Source organism: Lissotriton vulgaris, chromosome 12, assembly GCF_964263255.1.
Source record: "Lissotriton vulgaris chromosome 12, aLisVul1.2, whole genome shotgun sequence".
Lineage (NCBI taxonomy): Eukaryota > Metazoa > Chordata > Amphibia > Caudata > Salamandridae > Lissotriton > Lissotriton vulgaris.
Window position 1 is genome coordinate 680,539,063 of NC_141700.1, and position 9,887 is coordinate 680,548,949.

The 9,887-nt window shown below is 43.6% G+C and overlaps 1 protein-coding gene across 1 annotated transcript in view; it reads right to left on the reverse strand.

Annotated features, from left to right (window-relative positions):
* LOC147677998 (DNA topoisomerase I, mitochondrial-like) overlaps positions 1-7,624 on the reverse strand; it is a 1,183,590-nt gene extending 1,175,966 nt beyond the window's left edge. Inside the window, exon 1 of the mRNA XM_086945880.1 lies at positions 7,597-7,624. The gene's annotated coding sequence lies outside the window, so the exon portion shown is untranslated. The remainder of the gene's footprint in view (positions 1-7,596) is intronic.
* Positions 7,625-9,887: the final 2,263 nt, after the last annotated feature.

Below are 9,887 nucleotides of genomic sequence, written 5' to 3' on the forward strand. Positions count from 1 at the left end.
CTTTAAGCAAGAGAGTAGACAAGTTAATCGGCTATTTTCGGGTCACTGTCTTCATATTTACAGGACTTGGCGTGTTCGTTAATTCTCTCCAAGTCGGTAAAAGCCCGGAAGCGCGGTTGAACCCCTCCGGAGAGTTGGCAGTAGAACTGGAAGAGAGTTTTAGGTGTGCAAGTCAGAGACCGGTCACTGCCTACCTGGGCTGTGCAAGAGCAGTACATACGTTCAATAAGGCTATGCTAATACTGGCGACAACGGGCTCGTGGGATGCTTCATTCCAGAGGTTGCTGAATCGAACTGGCATGATTTTTAGTGCGAGTAGATGCGCACGCATCACACTGATGCTAGTTAAACTGCAACGCAGTTAATAGGTATGCTGTCCCACATGTCCCTATCAAACTTTCTGGGACAATGATTCCATGTAACTAAAGCGGCCATTCATTTATGACAGTGCATTAAGGATCTGTGTGTCAAACACTTTCAATAAACTGATTACACCCACATTTAAGAAACCACACAATCAACACAACTCTTCTGTTGCTCCACCTCCCTTCCAGTCCCTCCTTCGGACGTCACCTCCAGGTTTGACATTAATCCCTGCAACACGCACGTTAACACATTGTAATCCCAAAGCAAGCACTACACAATGCGGTCTACATGAGCAATGTGTACATCACATGGATGTACAAAAATGAGACTCAGCAGAAGAAGCCCCCCAGATAGGCCGGCGCCGCTCACCTTCCTCGCGTCTCCACTCCAACGTTATCAACGGTACATGCTGTTTCACTCTAGGCTGGCTGCTTATCTGTCCCGACTCCGAGAAAATGGTAAGTTGCTGCTATGGGTGCAGCACCGATGCTGCCTAGAATCACTTCCTGGTGGTCACCATCCCGCCTACCTCCCACACACTGTGCCAGGATTGGCTGAACTAAGCCCTCGAGCTACATTCAATTGGACACGCAGTACGTCAAGGAAGAAGCTGCTCCTCCTTTCATACCAGAGCGTCTCCAGTCCACTCTCAGGCTATATCTTATCAGCTGTATTAAACAACGGAAAGCGATTGATATTTTAATTTTCTTAATCGCTCGCGTTGTGGTCTTTTCCTCGGACATTACAGTAACGGAGTTGGTTGAGCTCCTGCTGCGAAGATCCATTAATGCTTCTTCACGCCGCATTCAAATTCTGGCAGGATTTAACCGGCACAATGTTTGCTCTTTCCGTCTCCTACGCTGACCACAGAGACACCCCAAGGCCGCTGCCCCCACAGGGCTGTTGTTGCGCAGGAACTGGGGTGCAACCTTTGGGTAGAGGAGGTCTGATCAGGATACTACTTTAAGGAGATGGTAACTGCAACGTGGCCTAATCTGACTTGCTGCGGGGGCAAACAGAATACAGATGTCCAAGGAGTGACCACTACACCAAAAGCATCTGCCTCGCCAACCATCGCACTGAAAACAAGTCAGGTCCCGGGCCGGCCAGCCAATTACAGCGCGGCCCGGGAATGACGTCAGGGGGGTGTCCCGGGCCGGCCAGCCAATCACAGCGCGGCCCGGGAATGCCGTCACGGGGGTATCCCGGGCCGGCAGCCAATCGCAGCGCGGCCCGGGACAAAGGGGCGGGGCTTAAAAAAAGCACCAGAAACGCCCCCGAATCGCGTTTTCGTGAGAAAGCGCGATTGACAGCCTCTGCCTCCCAATGGCTAGTCTCCATTTATGGAGCTAGCAAATTGGAAACAGAGGCTGTCCTAACCTCACTACTAAGCACAAAAGATTTCGACTGGGAGGGGCTTAGCAGCCCCTCGCCAAAAGTCGAAACCTAAAAAGGAAAGTGTTGGGAGTCTATTAAACGAAAAGAGGAAAATAATATTTATATGTTACTGAGCAGGGTTAGTTAGCCACTCCATCAAAACGAATTTTCACACAAATTATACTGTGTGAAGAAGTCCGCTTCATGCCTCATGGTCTGTGTTTTCTATGTTAGTGAGTCAAGTCATTCTGTGTCATCGGTCTGCAAAATTGTAGCCTTACTTATTTGTTTGTGGAATATCCCACTTTCTGTTTATCCAAAAAACATTAGGAGTTTTAGAACAGTGCTGGCAGACATCACATCATGGTCAATGATCATTTGGAGAGCTCTTAGGTTCCATTTAGAAATTATGGACCGTTTGAGGTTGTAGATGTGCTTACTTTTTATAAGTTTTGTATAAACAATGAAGACGGCACAGGAGGCGGATGCATTGGAAAATGAGATTTTAGATTTGAACCTTTTGAAAGTAACAAATAAAAATTATACGATTTTGGAGGAGGTAGTGTTGAAATATGAAGAGGATATTAAATAAAGGAAGGCACAAACTCAAAAGAGATGAGCTGGATGTCAAAAGAGATGAGCTGGATGATGTGAATGGTACAGATTTTACATTTGCCAAACATTTTGATAGTTTAATCAAACTGTATTCAATACAGGGAGATAATAAATCATCTCTTAGTGGCAAAAGTGCTACTTCATCAGGCAATATTTCCAGTAGTGGCGAGGAGGGACCGGCAGAGAGACCATCCCATTTATCTACTAGTAACCCTTTGTAAAGGGAGGTCCAGAGAATAAGGATGAGAAACAAAGAAACCAATATCAGACAAAGGGGAAACAATTCAGAAAATCCAGGAGAGCGAAGCAGGGAAGAGAAATCAAAAGTAAAAGAGGGGATGCACACACAATCATGAAGCAGGAACATGCAATAGGGCACAGCCCAATATAGATGTACAGATGATCAATTTATCTAGCAAGTTTCTTACCAAGGATATGATCTTGGTCTACAGAAGGAGATGAGCTTCTGTCCAACAATAATTTATTAAAGTACTGATGTTCGAATTTGTGTCTATAAATTTATTAGACAACTTAAACAAAAATATTTTTTTTGCAACTAATCCCAAAACTAATAAACCAACTCCACAGGACACAGTAGCTGGTGTCTGGTGATCTATCTATTCAAGATGTTCATGATATGATTTGACCACACTGATCCAGTAACCATTCATAGTGCATTATATGATTTGGGACAGTGTGCTAATCTTAGCAAGGACAGTGGTTTGAAGATTAAATTGAAATGGATTCCACAACTAGCCAATGGAAATAGCATGGATTTATTTCACTGGATAGTTAATAAAGAGATTGATAAGCGGTAAGTAATGATGGTACGAAAGAAGCATGTTTTCAATAAAGAAAACCTCACATATAAAGAACGTAAAGCATTGAAACAGTTATGCTTAGATGAAAGTATCATTATAAGTAAGCAAAAACTTGTATGATGCTGAGATTTTAGGACACCTTGATAATGCACAATGGTATAAGAAGCTCACCCATAACCCCATCTTTGAGATAGCTTAAACCATTTATACACGCTTAAAACAATGGTTAGAACTGGGCCCGTTGAATGATGATGAATACTTTTATTTGTTAGTGAATAGACTAAGGTTTCCATTATGTACGCACTACCCAAGATACATAAAGTCCCACGGAGAGATCAGAATTTGTAGATACTTTTTTACAAATATTTGTGGATAATCTTCCTTCCCACATAACCTCCTTCAACCCAGAGCTCTGAAATTTCCCAGGCCCATGTGTGGATCAGATTGTCCAGGTTTTTGACTTCACAATGAGGGACTCTCTGCTCTCTTTAACCCATTATAAATCAGTAGTATAAATCCCAGATTGCAAAGAAAAAACCTAAACTGGATACGTTGTTCATGAATGGGTCGGTGAAAGCCAAGAGCTCTGGCAGCCATACGAAATAAACCACTACCAGCAAAGTCCATGTAGCAAACAAATGTACTAGATTTTGATCCCTGTATCTGGCATAAGGTCCAAAAAGACAACCTGGTGTGTTAAAAACATTGTTGATATGCCTCATTTTCATATTGAAAATTCAGAATAAGACATTACCTACACCTGGTAAATGTCTCACTCTGCTGTAATGGCATTTACGGATTATGGTAAACCCATCACCCTATTCCTTCTGACTTGCAACGAGGGTCCATGTCAGCCAAACAACATTTTCCCATCATGGGTTTTCATAAAGCAATGATATCTGGGACTGGATTTGATACGAGTGATATACTGAGCCAATCCTGGCTTTGTAGTCAACACCACTGCACTCTGGGCCATGCTAGTAGTTAAACTCACTAGACTAATATCGATGGACCACGATGTAAAAGCTGTGAAAAAACTAGATCACTGAGGTTTGGCCTTGATGATGTATAAGCCAGGATCTCTCACATCCTGTCTTTTTCCGCCCCTCTACTTACCCATGAAACGTCAGCTAATGGAGCTGCGCCTCAGATTAATCCCTCTGAAGTCTTTACGGTATGTCTGGAAGAATCTGTATCACACTGATGGACAATGTTGCCTCTTTGCTGAGGAAGGGGAAACTGAGGTGACCAACCGTTTGTACATTTCACGGACCGTCTGTTATTTTAGTATGAGGTCTGTAAGGCGTCCGTAATTTGGGGACCCCAAATTATGGACGCCTTACAGACATACTAAAATCAAATTGGGCAATTTCAGGAAGGTATTCTCTTACCCTGCGAGAGGCCCCATGAAAAACTGTAAAGTGCACGATTGTCTCAACCTTGTGTTTATGTTTAACCAATTTATAAAGCGCACTTTGACCAAGGTTTCATGGCGCTGTTGAGACTGTACTGAGTAGCCTGTTCTGAAATGATAGCAATGGGAGTGAATTACTCATGTGCCTGTGTAAACAGCCATGTCTTAAGCTGCTTTCTGAATTGGAGCAGATGGGGACAGGAACGGATCTCCCATGGGAGTGAGTTCCAAAGTTGTGGCGCCAGGTAGCCAAAACGGCTTCCGCCGTGCCGTTTGCGTTTAAACTTTGTGCTGACCAGCAAGTTTTGATGTTTAGAGCGGAGGTCACGGGAAGGAATGTATCTCACGATTGAGCTGTTAATAAACATAGGGCTGTGACAATTTAGGGACTTAAATGTGAGACAGGCGGTTTTGAAGGTGGCACGTTGGAGAAGTGGGAGCCAGTGGAGCTTTTTTATCAGGGGTCTGGACGATTGCCACTTAGGTTGTTGATATATCAATCGTGCCGCCTGGTTCTGCACAAGCTGGAGTCTCTTGATCTGAAAAGAGGGAAGGCCTAAATAGATTGAATTTGCATAATCTAAATGCGACAGGACTAGGCCAATCACAGCTTGTATCAGTGCTGCCTGGGTGAGCAGGTGATGTATCTTCTGGATTTTACGTAGTTGGAAGAAACATTTAGAAACAACTGCTCCCACCTGGGTGTTAAGGGACAGGTCTCCATCAATAATCACCCCTAAGCTTTTTACGGAGGAGGAGGGTTTAGGAAAAGGCCCCAGTTCGGCCGGCCAATACTGAGGGCCCCAAGAGATGCGACTGTCTCCTATCAGCAGTACCTCCGTCTTTCCAGTGTTTAGCTTCAAATGGTTATAATCCATCCAATGACGGATAAACACCATAGTGTCCTGAAAGTTGGTAATAGATTCAATAGAATTATCTATTGTAAAGGAGAGCTGCAGATCATCTGCATAGTTGAATGTTTTTACTTTCCTCTGTTTTAAGGCTTTGATCAGGGGGAGTAGGTAGATGTTAAACAGATGTGGGGACAGGGAAGAACCCTGGGGGACCCCACATGAGGAACTTAACTCAGGAGCTGTGAAGTTAGCCAGGCGAACCGCCTGTGAGTGATCTTCCAGAAATGAGGTAACCCATCTCAAGGCTCTGCCCTGCAGGCCTGCCCGTCCGACACGGTCCACCAAGATCTTATGGTCCACTGTGTCGAACGCGGCTGACAGATCTAAGAGGACTAAGGCCTGAGGGGTTCCAATGTCAGCCTCCCTGCAGAGCTCATCCAGCACTGCCAAGATAACCATCTCAGTTGAATGACCTGGACGGAAGCCTGCTTGGTGGGGATCCAAGTGTCCAGACTCTTCTATGAAGGTGGACATGGATTTAGCAACATGTGCCTCCAAGACCTTGGCTAGGAATGGGAGCAGGGAGATGGGGCGATAATTAGATGGATCAGCTGAATCGGTACCGACCTTTTTGATCAGAGGGACCACTGTAGCGTCCTTGAATGATTTGGGGACGCGGCCTTGGGTGAGTGATGAATTTAATAAAGACCTTATACAAACTTATTTTGGATTGTACTTATCTTGGTTATCTAGTAGCTAATATACCATTGTGCGACCTCCTCTGATAGGTCTGTAAAACTTATGTTTTGTCCCAAATTTTTGTACTGAATTTTGACCTTTTGTCCTGAATTTTAGTCCTCAATTTTGACACTTTGTCCTGAATTTTTACACTGACTCCTGAATTTGCACCCATGCCAGTTGGTCATCCTAGGGGAAACGCTGACTTTTTGTGAGGAGCTGCTTCCGCTAACGAAGTCCTGGCTTCTACAGGTCTGGCGCGCTTTAATTGTCCGGACTTGCCAAGGCACAGTAAAAGTGTGTTTGAGAGGTGAATCCACACCGCTAGCTGCTCGCTTTGTGAAATTCATGAAAGCTGCAGGTTACTGGCCTCCCGGCAACTATATGAAATGTCCCCATATTGAATGTCACAATCTAACAATAATCAACTTCCAGCACCTTACAGTCCCGCTAACCAACACCCCTCCCCTCGTTGCCCATTACAGTAACTGGAGTTTGCAATGGGGAGCCCCTTTAGACTGAAGCTACAACCTGCTCATTGTTGTCCTCCCAAAGCTTTTGATTTTAACGTGCCATCATATAAACATCTGTGTGTGTATGTATATATATATATCAATAAAAGCAGATACAGACAGTACAGAGTATGTAAAAAATAAAAAGACAAAGAGGGGAGGGGGGTATGTACGGTATGGGCAGACTTGCCACCAGGTTTTCTTCCATTTCCATTTCCCCTTCTGATTGGGCAGGCAGAGAAACAGAACTCTCAAATATCCACAGTTCATGAGTGAGTATTTCACCCAGTCCAGGTATTTTCCCTTATAGCCTGGGACTTGTAGTCCGGATTTTATAATGGAATAAAGAGGACTACAAGTCAGAATATGCAAAATCACACATCTGGACTGGCTCAGCCACACACGAATGGACCTAGGAAACTTGACCCTCAGTCCAGTCTTGTAAACAGTAATGCGCATTTCAGGCTGTAATGTCACGATGATCAGGAATACAGTACAGACTCCACATTTCTCAAAGGTACTCAAAGCCCAGCAAAGAGCCACAAATTGCCATAAACGATAAAGGCTGAAAAAATAAGCAAACTGACAAACTAAACAATGTTGAACCCTCAACAACCCCCAACAATCAACACAAATTTAACCAACAGAACGATGGCAAAGTTTAACAAACAGCTCGCAAACCCACCAGCAGAACCCTTCAAAATTTACGACATATATGCTAAACCAAAAAAGCTTTAATTGTTTCTCAACGTCATTAGTTGAGAAAACGGTGCCATTAACTGTGCATTTGAAAGCCTGTTCGCTCATCAACAGCAGTAGCTTTAATTATGTACAAAAAGCCGAGAGAACTTTGACAAAGATAATATCATACTTCTGGTGGCGCTCAGTGACCGGCCTACCTCTGTCTCGACAGCCTCTGGGCGCTGAGCTCCCAGACTCACGTGCTGTCACTTATAACCTCTCACAACCGCAGCCAAGGCGCTGTGCTCCGAGGCGCGCAATCAGCTTCCAGGGCGGTTCTCCCGCGAGGTGTCTCTCCAGGGGGTAAACAGGAAGGGAGGAGGCGAGCAGTGCTGGGTAAGCCCCTGGTGGCTTAAAACAGATGACTAGCTTCTATTTGAACACGCCTAACAGCGTTTTTCTGTACAACAATACTGTTCTGTGGCTAAATTTACTGTCTCGAGATACAGGGGAGGTACAGTGAGTTTGCAGTCACATTATATCATACGTGCAAACATTTTAGAAAGCGTGAGATTTTCAAAAAATAATCAGGAGAATTTATTTCTCCTATTGAGAATAAAGACATTTTTGACTCCAGAAATCGGGAGTTTCCCATCCGAAATCAGACTATTTGCAAGCATATTATACAGTTTAAAAGCATTTTTTTTTGGCACACCTTTACTACTCATCTGGTGGTAAATCCCTCTGTTGGAATGCTCAATTTACAATTCCTGCTTTTATGTTTAGGATTACCAGATGATTCAATTTCACTGAGGAGACGGTGGCCCAATTCTAGGTTTAAGTATAACAACCTAAAGCATTCTGGGAGTTGTAGTCCTAGATCAGTTTTGATAAGCCAATTGAACCAGCACACCTGAAAAAAACTATATGTAAATATGTTTTTTTTTAAACCTTGGACTGAAGCCTTGCGTTCATGACTGCATATTGTGAGAGCTGTTTTATTTTATTCACTTTAAATGCATTAGAATCTGGGCTTAACCTTACTAAATCTGTGTTTACAATGTCCTCCATATTGAATCACTGTCATAAGTATACAACATGATGTCTAGTAATACTGTTTGTTGTTCTAAATAAAGAAGTTCGAGTTCACACTAACAAAGAAGTATCCAGAGGTTTCTCCCAGAAAGGTGCTTAACCAAGGAGGTTCTGTCATAGGCTATCCATATACAATGAATCAACTAGCATACAACTAATCCAATGCAATATTACTATGAGAGAATCCTCAAATGTATTGTGTAGTAAAATGTTTCCTCTAACTTATACCTCATTGGTGTACAAGTGTATGAAAGTCTTTGTCTAAAGTCCTATTAAAGGACATGACTTTCTCTGTACCCTGGAACCTCCTACTTCCCACCTTTTGAAGACAAATCTATGCCGGATTTCATACAGAACTTTACTGAGTTTTTTGTACTTATGAATTGTACACGTTTGCAGCTAAATGTATTGATGACATATTTCATGTATTTTGTCTATTAACTCTTTATATAATTTTCAAACTATAACATGTGTCTGTCATTCTTAATAGAATTCCACAGTACTGATTATCAAACTTGATCACAAATGCAGTAGTGACGGGTCCAATCGAGGGGCCACCAAAGTCCATATCAGGACTACACCACTCCAAGTCCCAGCCATTGGCGGGCTTTTGGCATGATCATTTAACCCCTCCCATGCTCGTGACGGAACCGTTCCATCACGAGCCTCGGGTGGGCTGTGCTGGTGACGGAACGGTTCCATCACGGCCCGCTCGCGGCGCCTGTGCGGCGTTCTAAAGAGCGGGCGGGGCCGTGACGGAACCGTTCCGTCACAAGCACAGCTCACCCGAGGCTCAAGACAGAGCGGTTCCATCACGAGCACGGGAGCGCCGTGCGGCCCCCCTCCCCTTAGCGCTGTGGCGGAATGCCGCCGCAGCGAAGGGGTTAAGATAGGTTTGCGCGCCAACAATATCTTTCAGCTAGCCTGATGATGTGAAAGTTACTTTATTCTGTCCTGCTTCTTCAGCCAGCTTCAGTAAGAGCGCTTGATTTGAGCCAGTGGTTGCAGGAGGGCACCGGTACTTATGTTCTTTTCAACCTTCACCTACAACAGGAGCGGTAAAAGCACAAATAGGTGAAAAAGTAAGAGAAAGACAAACAGTAATAAAATGAGAAAGCAGGAATGAAAAAGAACCTGCAAGAGTAACACAAAGGGCAAAAGAGTGTTTTTAAGGATTTTTCTACATGTATGTTTTTGTGCATTATTAATAAAGTGCAAATTGTATTTTTTCACATACCTCTACAAGTGTTCACTGTTATTATGCAGATTTCTTGAAAACAAATGTAATGTAATTATTTTGCAGAAAATATGGAGCCTGGGCTCGTCCCCACTGATTATTATGTTATGTTGATTTGTATATTGCAATAATCACACAAGAGGGTATCCAGGTGTGGAAGGAAGGTGTGTAGGTGTG